This window comes from Ambystoma mexicanum, chromosome 13 (assembly GCF_040938575.1).
Source record: "Ambystoma mexicanum isolate Mex_15411 chromosome 13, UKY_AmexF1_1, whole genome shotgun sequence".
Classification (NCBI taxonomy): Eukaryota; Metazoa; Chordata; class Amphibia; order Caudata; family Ambystomatidae; genus Ambystoma; species Ambystoma mexicanum.
The window spans coordinates 792289516-792306494 of record NC_090938.1 but is presented as its reverse complement, the minus strand read 5'-3'; the positions used below and the strand labels follow the sequence as shown (position 1 = coordinate 792306494).

At 54.3% G+C, this 16979-nt stretch overlaps 1 protein-coding gene across 2 annotated transcripts in view; it reads right to left on the bottom strand.

Annotated features, from left to right (window-relative positions):
* LOC138521991 (uncharacterized) overlaps positions 1–16979 on the bottom strand; it is a 523182-nt gene that overhangs the window by 505275 nt on the left and 928 nt on the right. The gene's annotated exons all lie outside the window — the stretch shown is intronic.

The window sequence follows — 16979 nt, the reverse complement described above, 5'->3', positions numbered from 1 at the left end:
TCAGCCTGCTGCATGCAGGAAGTGCTCGGGCTATGCTACAGTGCAAAGGTGGGGCTCCTCGGCCTGCTACATGAAGGAAGTGCTCAGTGCTACAGTGCAAAGGCAGGGCTCCTCTGCCTGCTACATGAAGGAAGTGCTCAGTGCTACAGTGCAAAGGTGGGGCTCCTCGGCCTGCTGCATGCAGGAAGGGCTCAGGCTATACTACAGTGCAAAGGTGGGGCTCCTCGGCCTGCTGCATGCAGGACGTGCTATGCTACAGTGCAAAGGTGGGGCTCCTCAGCCTGTTCCTCGGCCTGCTGCAAGCAGGAAGTGCTCAGGCTATGCTAAAGTGCAAAGGTGGGGCTCCTCGGCCTGCTGCATGCAGGAAGGGCTCAGGCTATGCTAAAGCACAAAGGTGGGGCTCCTCGGCCTGCTGCATGCAGGAAGTGCTCGGGCTATGCAACAGCGGAAAGGTGGGGCTCCTCAGCCTGTTCCTCGGCCTGCTGCAAGCAGGAAGTGCTCGGGCTATGCTACAGTGCAAAGGTGGTGCAAGCAGGACATGCTCGGGCCATGCTACAGTGCAAAGGTGGGGCTCCTCGGCCTGCTGCATGCAGGACTTGCTCGGGCTATGCAACAGTGCAAAGATGGGGCTCCTCAGCCTGTTCCTCGGCCTGCTGCAAGCAGGAAGTGCTTGAGTTATGCTACAGTGCAAAGGCGGGGCTTCTCGGCCTGCTGCATACAGGACGTGCTCGGGCTATGCTACAGTGCAAAGCCAGGCTCCTCGGCCTGCTGCATGCAGGACGTGTTCGGACTATGCTACAGTGCAAAGGTGGGGCTACTCAGCCTGCTGCATGCAGGAAGTGCTCGGGCTATGCTACAGTGCAAAGGCGGGGCTTCTCGGCCTGCTGCAGGCAGGATGTGCTCGGGCTATGCTACAGTGCAAAGGTGGGGCTCCTCGGCCTGCTACATGAAGGAAGTGCTCAGTGCTACAGGGCAAAGGCGGGGCTCCTCGGCCTGCTGCATGCAGGAAGTGCTCGGGCTATACTACAGTGCAAAGGTGGGGCTCCTCGGCCTGCTGCATGCAGGAAGTGCTCGGGCTATGCAACAGCATAAAGGTGGGGCTCCTCAGCCTGTTCCTCGGCCTGCTGCAAGCAGGAAGTGCTCGGGCTAATCTACAGTGCAAAGGTGGTGCAAGCAGGACATGCTCGGGCCATGCTACAGTGCAAAGGTGGGGCTCCTCGGCCTGCTGCATGCATGACTTGCTCGGGCTATGCAACAGTGCAAAGATGGGGCTCCTCAGCCTGTTCCTCGGCCTGCTGCAAGCAGGAAGTGCTTGAGTTATGCTACAGTGCAAAGGCGGGGCTTCTCGGCCTGCTGCATACAGGACGTGCTCGGGCTATGCTACAGTGCAAAGCCAGGCTCCTCGGCCTGCTGCATGCAGGACGTGTTCGGACTATGCTACAGTGCAAAGGTGGGGCTACTCAGCCTGCTGCATGCAGGAAGTGCTCGGGCTATGCTACAGTGCAAAGGCGGGGCTTCTCGGCCTGCTGCAGGCAGGATGTGCTCGGGCTATGCTACAGTGCAAAGGTGGGGCTCCTCGGCCTGCTACATGAAGGAAGTGCTCAGTGCTACAGGGCAAAGGCGGGGCTCCTCGGCCTGCGGCATGCAGGAAGTGCTCGGGCTATACTACAGTGCAAAGGTGGGGCTCCTCGGCCTGCTGCATGCAGGACCTGCTCGGGCTATGCTACAGTGCAAAGGTGGGGCTCCTCGGCCTGCTGCAAGCAGGAAGTGCTCAGGCTATGCTACAGCGCAAAGGTGGGGCTCCTCGGCCTGCTGCATGCAGGACGTGCTCGGACTATGCTACAGTGAAAAGGAGGGGCTCCTCGGCCTGCTGCATGCAGGACGTGCTCGGGCTATGCTAGAGTGCAAAGCCAGGCTCCTCGGCCTGCTGCATGCAGGACGTGCTCGGACTATGCTACAGTGCAAAGATGGGGCTCCTCAGCCTGCTGCATGCAGGAAGTGCTCGGGCTATCCTACATTGCAAAGGTGGGGCTCCTCTGCCTGCTACATGAAGGAAGTGCTCAGTGCTACAGTGCAAAGGCAGGGCTCCTCTGCCTGCTACATGAAGGAAGTGCTCAGTGCTACAGTGCAAAGGCAGGGCTCCTCGGCCTGCTGCATGCAGGAAGTGCTCGGGCTATACTACAGTGCAAAGGTGGGGCTCCTCGGCCTGCTGCATGCAGGACGTGCTCGGGCTATGCTACAGTGCAAAGGTGGGGCTCCTCAGCCTGTTCCTTGGCCTGCTGCAAGCAGGAAGTGCTCAGGCTATGCTAACGTGCAAAGGTGGGGTTCCTCGGCCTGCTGCATGCAGGAAGTGCTCTGCTACAGTGTAAAGCCGGGCTCGTCGGCCTGGTTCATGCAGGAAGTGCTCAGTGCTACAGTGCAAAGGTGGGGCTCCTCGGCCTGCTGCATGCAGGACGTGCTCGGGTTATGCTACAGTGCAAAGGTGGGGCTCCTCGGCCTGCTGCAAGCAGGACGTGCTCGGGCCATGCTACAGTGCAAAGGTGGGGCTCCTCGGCCTGCTGCATGCAGGACGTGCTCGGGCTATGCTACAGTGCAAAGGTGGGGCTCCTCGGCCTGCTGCATGCAGGAAGTGCTCAGGCTATGCTACAGTGCAAAGGCGGAGCTCCTCAGCCTGCTGCATGCAGGAAGTGCTCGGGCTATGCTACAGTGCAAAGGTGGGGCTCCTCGGCCTGCTACATGAAGGAAGTGCTCAGTGCTACAGAGCAAAGGCAGGGCTCCTCTGCCTGCTACATGAAGGAAGTGCTCAGTGCTACAGTGCAAAGGTGGGGCTCCTCGGCCTGCTGCATGCAGGAAGGGCTCAGGCTATACTACAGTGCAAAGGTGGGGCTCCTCGGCCTGCTGCATGCAGGACGTGCTATGCTACAGTGCAAAGGTGGGGCTCCTCAGCCTGTTCCTCGGCCTGCTGCAAGCAGGAAGTGCTCAGGCTATGCTAAAGTGCAAAGGTGGGGCTCCTCGGCCTGCTGCATGCAGGAAGGGCTCAGGCTATGCTAAAGCACAAAGGTGGGGCTCCTCGGCCTGCTGCATGCAGGAAGTGCTCGGGCTATGCAACAGCGGAAAGGTGGGGCTCCTCAGCCTGTTCCTCGGCCTGCTGCAAGCAGGAAGTGCTCGGGCTATGCTACAGTGCAAAGGTGGTGCAAGCAGGACATGCTCGGGCCATGCTACAGTGCAAAGGTGGGGCTCCTCGGCCTGCTGCATGCAGGACTTGCTCGGGCTATGCAACAGTGCAAAGATGGGGCTCCTCAGCCTGTTCCTCGGCCTGCTGCAAGCAGGAAGTGCTTGAGTTATGCTACAGTGCAAAGGCGGGGCTTCTCGGCCTGCTGCATACAGGACGTGCTCGGGCTATGCTACAGTGCAAAGCCAGGCTCCTCGGCCTGCTGCATGCAGGACGTGTTCGGACTATGCTACAGTGCAAAGGTGGGGCTACTCAGCCTGCTGCATGCAGGAAGTGCTCGGGCTATGCTACAGTGCAAAGGCGGGGCTTCTCGGCCTGCTGCAGGCAGGATGTGCTCGGGCTATGCTACAGTGCAAAGGTGGGGCTCCTCGGCCTGCTACATGAAGGAAGTGCTCAGTGCTACAGGGCAAAGGCGGGGCTCCTCGGCCTGCTGCATGCAGGAAGTGCTCGGGCTATACTACAGTGCAAAGGTGGGGCTCCTCGGCCTGCTGCATGCAGGACCTGCTCGGGCTATGCTACAGTGCAAAGGTGGGGCTCCTCGGCCTGCTGCAAGCAGGAAGTGCTCAGGCTATGCTACAGCGCAAAGGTGGGGCTCCTCGGCCTGCTGCATGCAGGACGTGCTCGGGCTATGCTACAGTGAAAAGGAGGGGCTCCTCAGCCTGCTGCATGCAGGACGTGCTCGGGCTATGCTAGAGTGCAAAGCCAGGCTCCTCGGCCTGCTGCATGCAGGACGTGCTCGGACTATGCTACAGTGCAAAGATGGGGCTCCTCAGCCTGCTGCATGCAGGAAGTGCTCGGGCTATCCTACATTGCAAAGGTGGGGCTCCTCTGCCTGCTACATGAAGGAAGTGCTCAGTGCTACAGTGCAAAGGCAGGGCTCCTCTGCCTGCTACATGAAGGACGTGCTCAGTGCTACAGTGCAAAGGCAGGGCTCCTCGGCCTGCTGCATGCAGGAAGTGCTCGGGCTATACTACAGTGCAAAGGTGGGGCTCCTCGGCCTGCTGCATGCAGGACGTGCTCGGGCTATGCTACAGTGCAAAGGTGGGGCTCCTCAGCCTGTTCCTTGGCCTGCTGCAAGCAGGAAGTGCTCAGGCTATGCTAAAGTGCAAAGGTGGGATTCCTCGGCCTGCTGCATGCAGGAAGTGCTCGGGCTATGCTACAGTGTAAAGCCGGGCTCGTCGGCCTGGTTCATGCAGGAAGTGCTCAGTGCTACAGTGCAAAGGTGGGGCTCCTCGGCCTGCTGCATGCAGGACGTGCTCGGGTTATGCTACAGTGCAAAGGTGGGGCTCCTCGGCCTGCTGCAAGCAGGACGTGCTCGGGCCATGCTACAGTGCAAAGGTGGGGCTTCTCGGCCTGCTGCAGGCAGGATGTGCTCGGGCTATGCTACAGTGCAAAGGTGGGGCTCCTCGGCCTGTACATGAAGGAAGTGCTCAGTGCTACAGTGCAAAGGTGGGACTCCTCGGCCTGCTGCATGCAGGAAGTGCTCGGGCTATGCTACAGCGCAAAGGTGGGTCTCCTCAGCCTGCTGCATGCAGGAAGTGCTCAGGCTATTTGCCAGCTCCTCAGCCTGCTGCATGCAAGACGTGCTCGGGCTATGCTACAGTGAATTGGACTTGGTTTGACTATTTGTACTGGTAGTTATTATGGAATATGTGAAGGGTTGTGTTTGAAGTAATTGAGGGAATGTTTGTAATAGAAGTTGCATGTGAAAATGAATACTTTTAACTAGATGAATAAGTGGTGGCCCAGTGAGTAGCTACCAATTTTTGACACTATTGTTATTTCCATGAATTAATGAAAGCACATGAATGTTATAGAACATTGTGATTTGTTCATAAAAATTATAAATTAAACATTTTTACTGATAAGAGAGGAGTTGCGGCTAATGATTGAAAATCAAGCGATACAACCTAAGTGTATACATGCCTAGTGTAAAACAGTTATGCATTATTATTAGATCTAGCAAACATTAGATATGTGTGTTAAAAAAAAGCGAAACTACTTAGGGTTCTACAATACATGACTGGAGGAAGATTTTTTGAATGTTCTAGTTCACTATCTATGGGGAATATTCCGTTTGGTCGGTAAATACCCTCTAGTCTCTACATTGTGTTCATATATGTACGTATGTGTAGTCCGAGTCACAGCTCTGCTGTCTGAGGCCTGAACCTGCAATATCTGTGTAACCTCTGCTCCCTGGGCCGCGAAATCGTGTGTAACTGCTACTCTCTGGGTCTGTAATATCGCCTTAGCCTGTAGGATAGCTCTGCTTCTGAGGCCTGACCCTCGTAGAACTGCCTGACCTCTGCTCACCGGACCTGTAACAACTCCTTTTCTTGATAGACAGATCTCGGAGGCCTGATCCTGTAAGACTGTGTGATCGCTGCTCTTTGGGCCTGTACGATCTGTAAGCACTCTATTGTCTGTATCTGTAAGACCTTCTTTGCAGAGGGGTAGCCTTGCTGCCTGAGGCCTGCACCCTTGAGACCTATGTGAACTTTGCCTTTTTGGTCTGTGTGTGACTGGACTTGAGTATCTGTTGACTGGACCTGAGTGTGTGCAGAGTTTGAATGTCAGTGACTGAGTGATGTCATGTGTGGAATGTTGGATGTGTTGGAATGTTGTCTTGTGTGAGTGTTTCACCTAAAGGCAGGTGGAAACCATGTAGCCTGGGTGGTGGGTGCCAGTGGGCTTCCTCCCAGCTCCTGTTTTGTCCTGTGAACGTATATTCTTAATTGATGCAACTAAATAAAGTATCAAGTACTGCCTTACCCAAGCTGCCTGAAGAACTCATGATCTTAAAAACTGGTGGCGAGAACTTTTAAAGCGCATACTTAGTGACTGGACTTACAAAGTGAGTTATGTTTGCTTTACTGTGATGTTGTGTGGTGGGCATGGCATGCACTAGATATGTTCTGGGCTCATGTTAGCTTAACCGTTTTGAGGATTTGCAGGACTGGATTTTTTTGTTCCAAGGACTTGAATGATATTCCAGATTTTAGGAAATATACAATACTTAAATGTAAAGCGCGCTCACCGCGTGCTAGTTTATTTAACCATTCTATTGTAATTGTAGCGCAGAACACCTGAGATAATGTGTATTATCTGAGGTTTGTATTTAGTGAGTGTGATGAAATATGCAGCTGTGTCTATGGGCACAGCGACGTTATTGTGTTTTTAGAACACAGTGTTGTGCCCGCTGCAGGTTGATCACTGTGAGTGCGTTGATGTACACCGGAGTGCGGAAGAGTATGGTATTGCTGGTGAGTTCTGGACACTGGAACGTCACTGATGGGGGTGTACCTTGGCGAGAGCGGCATGGCTGCAGCTGTGTGTGAATGTTTTTCGTGTCTGATGGAGAGGAGGTGTGTTATGTTGTGTTTTGGTTGTGAATGGAAGGACGTGTTCTGACTGGACCTGAGTGTGTGCAGAGTTTGAATGTCAGTGACTGAGTGATGTCATGCGTGGAATGTTGGATGAATTGGAATGTTGTCTTGCGTGAGTGTTTCACCTAAAGGCAGTTGGAAACCATGTAGCCTGGGTGGTGTGTGCCAGTGGGCTTCCTCCCTGCTCCTGTCTTGTCCCGTGAACTTATATGCCTAATTGACCACCAACAGACACTCTGACAGTACAATCAGACAGAAGCATTGACATCAGTAACAGGTATACTGACAGCAACTCTCCCAAGATTAACAGGTTTGAGCACTTACCACACCGGCAAACACTCTGACAGTACCACCGGACTGAAGCATTGACAGCAAGACTGACACCAACTCTCCCAACATTGACAGGCATGCACACGGACAACACCAGCACTCTGACAGTACCACCAGACAGAAGCATTGACAGCAACTCTCCCAACATTAACAGGCATGCACACTGACGACACTGGCAGACACTCTGACAGTACCACCAGACAGAAGCATTGACAGCAAGACTGACAGCAACTCTCCTAACATTAACAGGCATGCACACGGACAACACCAGCAGACACTCTGACAGTACCACCAGACAGAAGCATTGACAGCAACTCTCCCAACATTAACAGGCATGCACACTGACGACACTGGCAGACACTCTGACAGTACCACCAGACAGAAGCATTGACAGCAAGACTGACAGCAACTCTCCTAACATTAACAGGCATGCACACGGACAACACCAGCAGACACTCTGACAGTACCACCAGACAGAAGCATTGACAGCAACTCTCCCAACATTAACAGGCATGCACACTGACGACATCGGCAGACAATCTAACAGTACCAACAGTCAGAAGCATTGACAGCAAGACTGATAGCAACTCTTCCAACATTAACAGGCATGCACACGGATAACACCAGCAGACACTCTGACAGTACCACCAGACAGAAGCATTGACAGCAACTCTCCCAACATTAACAGACATACACACTGACGACACCGGCAGACAATCTAACAGTACCAACAGTCAAAAGCATTGACAGCAAGACTGATAGCAACTCTTCCAACATTAACAGGCATGCACACTGACGACACTGGCAGACACTCTGACAGTACCACCAGACAGAAGCATTGACATCAGTAACAGGTATACTGACAGCAACTCTCCCAAGATTAACAGGTTTGCGCACTTACGACACTGGCAAACACTCTGACAGTACCACCGGACTGAAGCATTGACAGCAAGACTGACAGCAATTCTCCCAACATTGACAGGCATGCACACTGACGACATCGGCAGACAATCTAACAGTACCAACAGTCAGAAGCATTGACAGCAAGACTGATAGCAACTTTTCCAACATTAAAAGGCATGCACACGGATAACACCAGCACTCTGACAGTACCACCAGACAGAAGCATTGACAGCAAGACTGACAGCAACTCTCCTAACATTAACAGGCATGCACACGGACAACACCAGCAGACAATTTGACAGTACCACCAGACAGAAGCATTGACAGCAACTCTCCCAACATTAACAGGCATGCACATTGACGACACCAGCAGACAATCTAACAGTACCAACAGTCAGAAACATTGACAGCAAGACTGATAGCAACTCTTCCAACATTAACAGGAATGCACTCTGACGACACCGGCAGACACCCTGACAGTACCAAGAGTCAGAAGCATTGACAGCAACTCTCCCAACACTCCCAACATTAACAGGCATTCACACGGACAACACCAGCAGACACTCTGACAGTACCACCAGACAGAAGCATTGACAGATCTGTGCAACAAGCACCCAACGCAGCGAGCTACCTGCACTTCAAATGAACATGAGCAGTGTAGATGCAGAGGACTAGCCTACACTGATGAATGTAGGAGGAGGTGCCCCATAAGGTCTCACATAGCCTTTGGCAGTGGCAGCCCGGGCACCCCCACTGGCTCTCTCCTGTGTGCCCCGCAGCCTCCTGCTGGCGCGCTATTATCCACCCCCGCACCAAAAGCACCTCTGATACTGCCCTTTAGTAATGCTGTGTGTTTTTAATGGTTTTGTCTGTGTTGTGGCATCCCTGGGCTAGAAATTGAGTCTAGTGATTACTCGCAGGCTGGCACCCAAAACCACCGAGAGAGCAGCTTGGAGCCTTGGTGCTGCAGGCCCAGTGGGAGAATGCCCGACCTGTTTAATGGGCAGGCTGCCCCTGGGTGAAACAAACATACACGCTACTAGTGCCAACATGAACACTGCCAGACAGACAGAGCAGACACACTGCCAGACACAAAGAAGACCCACTAGGAGAAACACTGACAAACTGACAGAGCAGAGACACACACGTGACCCGGCTGGCAAATCCCCTGAAAGGCACATATGTAGACGTCACTGACCGCTACTGCACGCACTCTGATAGACACAGCAATCAGCATAGAGATGCAGGACACACTGAAAGAGGCACTGCACTGGTAGACTCAGTGGAAACTGTCAACACAGCACAGACTCACACAGACGTTGTCAGAAAGAGCAGCAGGTCCGCACAGCGCAGCCAGACAGCTACATTCACGGCGTATATGCAGAGAGCGAGGACACATAAAGCCAGGAGTCAGGCGAAGAGACAAGCTGCCTGGCAAACACATTAAGAAGGACACGCAAACACAGGCCCTATAGCATTTCACTATGAAGAACAAACTGTCGAAATACCGACTAGGCGAGCATGCCACTTGTGGGGTTCTCACAAGTCCCACAAGATTGGCGCATATGCCTGCATCTCCAACCATTAGTCCCCAACCTCTCTGCTCGGTAGTCCATTTGCTCCCCTCCTTTCACCTGCCCACACTGGTGCCCCCTGCCCGCCTCAACGCAGCGTGGGAGGGAGAAAGCGCTATGCAGGCAACCTGTCTACATAGATATGCAGGACCCCATCTGTCCCAGCCCCCCAGATCCCCCAGCCCAACGCAGAGGTACACCCACCGCGGGCCATCTCCCCCCAAACAGACCGTACAATATCATCTACTTGCCCTTCTCCTCCACCCCCACATTGGTACCTACATGACCTCCTGCCCCCACCCACATAGGTACCTACCTGCCCCTCTTCTGCACCCACATAGGTACCTGCCCGCCCCTCTTCTGCACACCCCGACAATATTACCTACATGACCCCCTACCCACATAGGTACCTGCCTGCCCCTCTTCTGCACACCCCGACAATATTACCTACATGACCCCCTACCCACATAGGTACCTGCCTGCCCCTCTTCTGCACACCCCGACAATATTACCTACATGACCCCCTACCCACATAGGTACCTGCCTGCCCCTCTTCTGCACACCCCGACAATATTACCTACATGACCCCCTACCCACATAGGTACCTGCCTGCCCCTCTTCTGCACACCCCGACAATATTACCTACATGACCCCCTACCCACATAGGTACCTGCCTGCCCCTCTTCTGCACCCCTACAATATTACCTACATGACCCCCTACCCACATTGGTACCTACCTGCCCCTCTTCTGCACCCCCACAATATTACCTACATGACCCCCTACCCACATAGGTACCTGCCTGCCCCTCTTCTGCACACCCCGACAATATTACCTACATGACCTCCTGCCCCCACCCACATAGGTACCTGCCTGCCCCTCTTCTGCACACCCCGACAATATTACCTACATGACCCCCTACCCACATAGGTACCTGCCTGCCCCTCTTCTGCACACCCCGACAATATTACCTACATGACCCCCTACCCACATAGGTACCTGCCTGCCCCTCTTCTGCACACCCCGACAATATTACCTACATGACCCCCTACCCACATAGGTACCTGCCTGCCCCTCTTCTGCACACCCCAACAATATTACCTACATGACCCCCTACCCACATAGGTACCTGCCTGCCCCTCTTCTGCACAGCCCCACAATATTACCTACATGACCCCCTACCCACATTGGTACCTACCTGCCCCTCTTCTGCACCCCCACAATATTACCTACATGACCCCCTACCCACATTGGTACCTACCTGTCCCTCTTCTGCACAACCCCAAAATATTATCTAAATGACCTCCACCCTTATTGGTACCTACCTGCCCCTCTTCTGCACACCCCGACAATATTACCTACATGACCCCCTACCCACATAGGTACCTACCTGCCCCTCTTCTGCACACCCCGACAATATTACCTAAATGACCTCCTGCCCCCACCCACATAGGTACCTGTCTGCCCCTCTTCTGCACACCCCGACAATATTACCTACATGACCCCCTACCCACATTGGTACCTACCTGCCCCTCTTCTGCACACCCCAACAATATTACCTACATGACCCTCTACCCACATAGGTACCTACCTGCCCCTCTTCTGCACACCCCGACAATATTACCTACATGACCCCCTACCCACATAGGTACCTGCCTGCCCCTCTTCTGCACACCCCGACAATATTATCTACATGACCTCCTGCCCCCACCCACATTGGTACCTGCCTGCCCCTCTTCTGCACACCCCGACAATATTACCTACATGACCTCCTGCCCCCACCCACATTGGTACCTGCCTGCCCCTCTTCTGCACACCCCGACAATATTACCTACATGACCCCCTACCCACATTGGTACCTACCTGCCCCTCTTCTGCACACCCCAACAATATTACCTACATGACCCCCTACCCACATAGGTACCTACCTGCCCCTCTTCTGCACACCCCGACAATATTACCTACATGACCCCCTACCCACATAGGTACCTGCCTGCCCCTCTTCTGCACACCCCGACAATATTACCTACATGACCTCCTGCCCCCACCCACATTGGTACCTGCCTGCCCCTCTTCTGCACACCCCGACAATATTACCTACATGACCTCCTGCCCCCACCCACATTGGTACCTGCCTGCCCCTCTTCTGCACAGCCCGACAATATTACCTACATGACCCCCTACCCACATTGGTACCTACCTGCCCCTCTTCTGCACACCCCAACAATATTACCTACATGACCCCCTACCCACATAGGTACCTACCTGCCCCTCTTCTGCACACCCCGACAATATTACCTACATGACCCCCTACCCACATAGGTACCTGCCTGCCCCTCTTCTGCACACCCCGACAATATTACCTACATGACCCCCTACCCACATAGGTACCTACCTGCCCCTCTTCTGCACACCCCGACAATATTACCTACATGACCTCCTGCCCCCACCCACATAGGTACCTGCCTGCCCCTCTTCTGCACACCCCGACAATATTACCTACATGACCCCCTACCCACATTGGTACCTACCTGCCCCTCTTCTGCACACCCCAACAATATTACCTACATGACCCCCTACCCACATAGGTACCTACCTGCCCCTCTTCTGCACACCCCGACAATATTACCTACATGACCCCCTACCCACATAGGTACCTGCCTGCCCCTCTTCTGCACACCCCGACAATATTACCTACATGACCCCCTACCCACATAGGTACCTACCTGCCCCTCTTCTGCACACCCCGACAATATTACCTACATGACCTCCTGCCCCCACCCACATAGGTACCTGCCTGCCCCTCTTCTGCACACCCCGACAATATTACCTACATGACCCCCTACCCACATAGGTACCTGCCTGCCCCTCTTCTGCACACCCCGACAATATTACCTACATGACCCCCTACCCACATTGGTACCTGCCTGCCCCTCTTCTGCACACCCCGACAATATTACCTACATGACCCCCTACCCGCATAGGTACCTGCCTGCCCCTCTTCTGCACACCCCGACAATATTACCTACATGACCTCCTGCCCCCACCCACATAGGTACCTGCCTGCCCCTCTTCTGCACACCCCGACAATATTACCTACATGACCCCCTACCCACATAGGTACCTGCCTGCCCCTCTTCTGCACACCCCGACAATATTACCTACATGACCCCCTACCCACATTGGTACCTGCCTGCCCCTCTTCTGCACACCCCGACAATATTACCTACATGACCCCCTACCCACATAGGTACCTGCCTGCCCCTCTTCTGCACACCCCGACAATATTACCTACATGACCCCCTACCCACATTGGTACCTGCCTGCCCCTCTTCTGCACACCCCGACAATATTACCTACATGACCCCCCACCCACATAGGTACCTGCCTGCCCCTCTTCTGCACACCCCGACAATATTACCTACATGACCCCCTACCCACATTGGTACCTGCCTGCCCCTCTTCTGCACACCCCGACAATATTACCTACATGACCCCCTACCCACAAAGGTACCTGCCTGCCCCTCTTCTGCACACCCCGACAATATTACCTACATGACCCCCTACCCACATTGGTACCTGCCTGCCCCTCTTCTGCACACCCCGACAATATTACCTACATGACCCCCTACCCACATAGGTACCTGCCTGCCCCTCTTCTGCACACCCCGACAATATTACCTACATGACCCCCTACCCACATAGGTACCTGCCTGCCCCTCTTCTGCACACCCCGACAATATTACCTACATGACCCCCTACCCACATAGGTACCTGCCTGCCCCTCTTCTGCACACCCCCACAATATTACCTACATGACCTCCTGCCCACATAGGTACTTGCCTGCCCCTCTTCTGCACACCCGACAATATTACCTACATGACCCCCTACCCACATAGGTACCTGCCTGCCCCTCTTCTGCACACCCCGACAATATTACCTACATGACCTCCTGCCCCCACCCACATAGGTACCTGCCTGCCCCTCTTCTGCACAACCCGACAATATTACCTACATGACCTCCTGCCCCCACCCACATAGGTACCTGCCTGCCCCTCTTCTGCACACCCCGACAATATTACCTACATGACCTCCTGCCCCCACCCACATAGGTACCTGCCTGCCCCTCTTCTGCACACCCCGACAATATTACCTACATGACCCCCTACCCACATAGGTACCTGCCTGCCCCTCTTCTGCACACCCCGACAATATTACCTATATGACCCCCTACCCACATTGGTACCTACCTGCCCCTCTTCTGCACCCCCACAATATTACCTACATGACCCCCTGCCCACATAGGTACCTGCCTGCCCCTCTTCTGCACACCCCGACAATATTACCTACATGACCTCCTGCCCCCACCCACATAGGTACCTGCCTGCCCCTCTTCTGCACACCCCAACAATATTACCTACATGACCCCCCACCCACATAGGTACCTGCCTGCCCCTCTTCTGCACACCCCGACAATATTACCTACATGACCTTCTGCCCCCACCCACATAGGTACCTGCCTGCCCCTCTTCTGCACAGCCCCACAATATTACCTACATGACCCCCTACTCACATAGGTACCTGCCTGCCCCTCTTCTGCACACCCCGACAATATTACCTACATGACCCCCTACCCACATAGGTACCTGCCTGCCCCTCTTCTGCACAGCCCCACAATATTACCTACATGACCCCCTACCCACATAGGTACCTGCCTGCCCCTCTTCTGCACAGCCCCACAATATTACCTACATGACCCCCTACCCACATAGGTACCTACCGGCCCCTCTTCTGCACACCCCGACAATATTACCTACATGACCTCCTGCCCCCACCCACATAGGTACCTGCCTGCCCCTCTTCTGCACACCCCGACAATATTACCTACATGACCTCCTGCCCCCACCCACATAGGTACCTGCCTGCCCCTCTTCTGCACAGCCCCACAATATTACCTACATGACCCCCTACCCACATAGGTACCTGCCTGCCCCTCTTCTGCACAGCCCCACAATTTTACCTACATGACCCCCTACCCACATAGGTACCTACCTGCCCCTCTTCTGCACAGCCCCACAATATTACCTACATGACCCCCTACCCACATAGGTACCTACCTGCCCCTCTTCTGCACACCCCGACAATATTACCTACATGACCTCCTACCCCCACCCACATAGGTACCTGCCTGCCCCTCTTCTGCACACCCCGACAATATTACCTACATGACCTCCTGCCCCCACCCACATAGGTACCTGCCTGCCCCTCTTCTGCACAGCCCCACAATATTACCTACATGACCCCCTACCCACATAGGTACCTGCCTGCCCCTCTTCTGCACAGCCCCACAATATTACCTACATGACCCCCTACCCACATAGGTACCTACCTGCCCCTCTTCTGCACACCCCGACAATATTACCTACATGACCTCCTGCCCCCACCCACATAGGTACCTGCCTGCCCCTCTTCTGCACACCCCGACAATATTACCTACATGACCTCCTACCCCCACCCACATAGGTACCTGCCTGCCCCTCTTCTGCACAGCCCCACAATATTACCTACATGACCCCCTACCCACATAGGTACCTGCCTGCCCCTCTTCTGCACAGCCCCACAATTTTACCTACATGACCCCCTACCCACATAGGTACCTGCCTGCCCCTCTTCTGCACAGCCCCACAATATTACCTACATGACCCCCCACCCACATAGGTACCTGCCTGCCCCTCTTCTGCACAGCCCCACAATATTACCTACATGACCTCCTGCCCCCACCCACATAGGTACCTGCCTGCCCCTCTTCTGCACACCCCGACAATATTACCTACATGACCCCCTACCCACATTGGTACCTACCTGCCCCTCTTCTGCACAGCCCCACAATATTACCTACATGACCCCGTACCCACATTGGTACCTACCTGCCCCTCTTCTGCACAGCCCCACAATATTACCTACATGACCCCCTACCCACATTGGTACCTACCTGCCCCTCTTCTGCACAGCCCCACAATATTACCTACATGACCCCCTACCCACATTGGTACCTACCTGCCCCTCTTCTGCACAGCCCCACAATATTACCTACATGACCCCCTACCCACATTGGTACCTACCTGCCCCTCTTCTGCACAGCCCCACAATATTACCTACATGACCCCCTACCCACATTGGTACCTACCTGCCCCTCTTCTGCACAGCCCCACAATATTACCTACATGACCCCCTACCCACATTGGTACCTACCTGCCCCTCTTCTGCACAGCCCCACAATATTACCTACATGACCCCCTACCCACATTGGTACCTACCTGCCCCTCTTCTGCACAGCCCCACAATATTACCTATATGACCATCTACCCACATTGGTACCTACCTGCCCCTCTTCTACACACCCTCACAATATTACCTACATGACCCCCTACCCACATTGGTACCTACCTGCCCCTCTTCTACACACCCTCACAATATTACCTACACGTACCTGCTTCCACACCCCCACAATATTACCTACATGACCCCCTACCCACATTGGTACCTACCTGCCCCTCTTCTGCACCCCCACAATATTACCTACATGACCCCCTACCCACATTGGTACCTACCTGCCCCTTTTCTGCACAGCCCCACAATATTACCTATATGACCATCTACCCACATTGGTACCTACCTGCCCCTCTTCTGCACAGCCCCACAATATTATCTAAATGACCTCCACCCTTATTGGTACCTACCCGCCCTCTTCTCCACCCCATCCCTTCCAATATTACTTACCCGCCCTTCCTCTCCACCCCCACATTAATACCTACCTGCCACTCTTCTACACACCCTCACAATATTACCTATACGTACCTGCTTCCACACCCCCACAATATTACCTACATGACCCCTCTACCAACACTGGTACCTGCCGCCTGCCCTCTTCTGCACCCCCCACAATATTACCTACACGACCCCTACCCACATTGGTACCTACCTGCCCCGCTTCTGCACGACCCCAACATATTATCTAAATGACCTCCATCCTCATTAGTACGTACCCACCCTCATCTCCATCCCCCCACAATATTACTTACCCGCCCTTCCTCTCCACCCCCACATTAGTACCTACCTGCCACTCTTCTACACACCCTCACACTATTACCTACACGTACCTGCTTCCACCCCCCCCCCATATTACCTACATGAACCCTCCCACCCACATTGGTACCTACTCGCCCTCCTGTCAACCCCAACAATATGACGCACACCTTCCTTCTCTCGACACCCCACAAAATTACCTACATGACCCTCCCCCACCCACAATGCTACCTACCTGCCCATCTCCTGCACCCCCACAATAGTACCTAAATGACCTCCCACTCACATCAGTACCTACCCGCCCCTCTTCTCCACCCCCACAATATTACCTACACGTCCCTTCTCTCGACACCCCACAATATTCGATACATGACCCTCCTCCCCCCACCCACATTGGCACCTACCTGCCCATCTTCTCCACACCCCCACAATGCTACCTACCCGACCCTCCTCTACAAACCCCCACATTG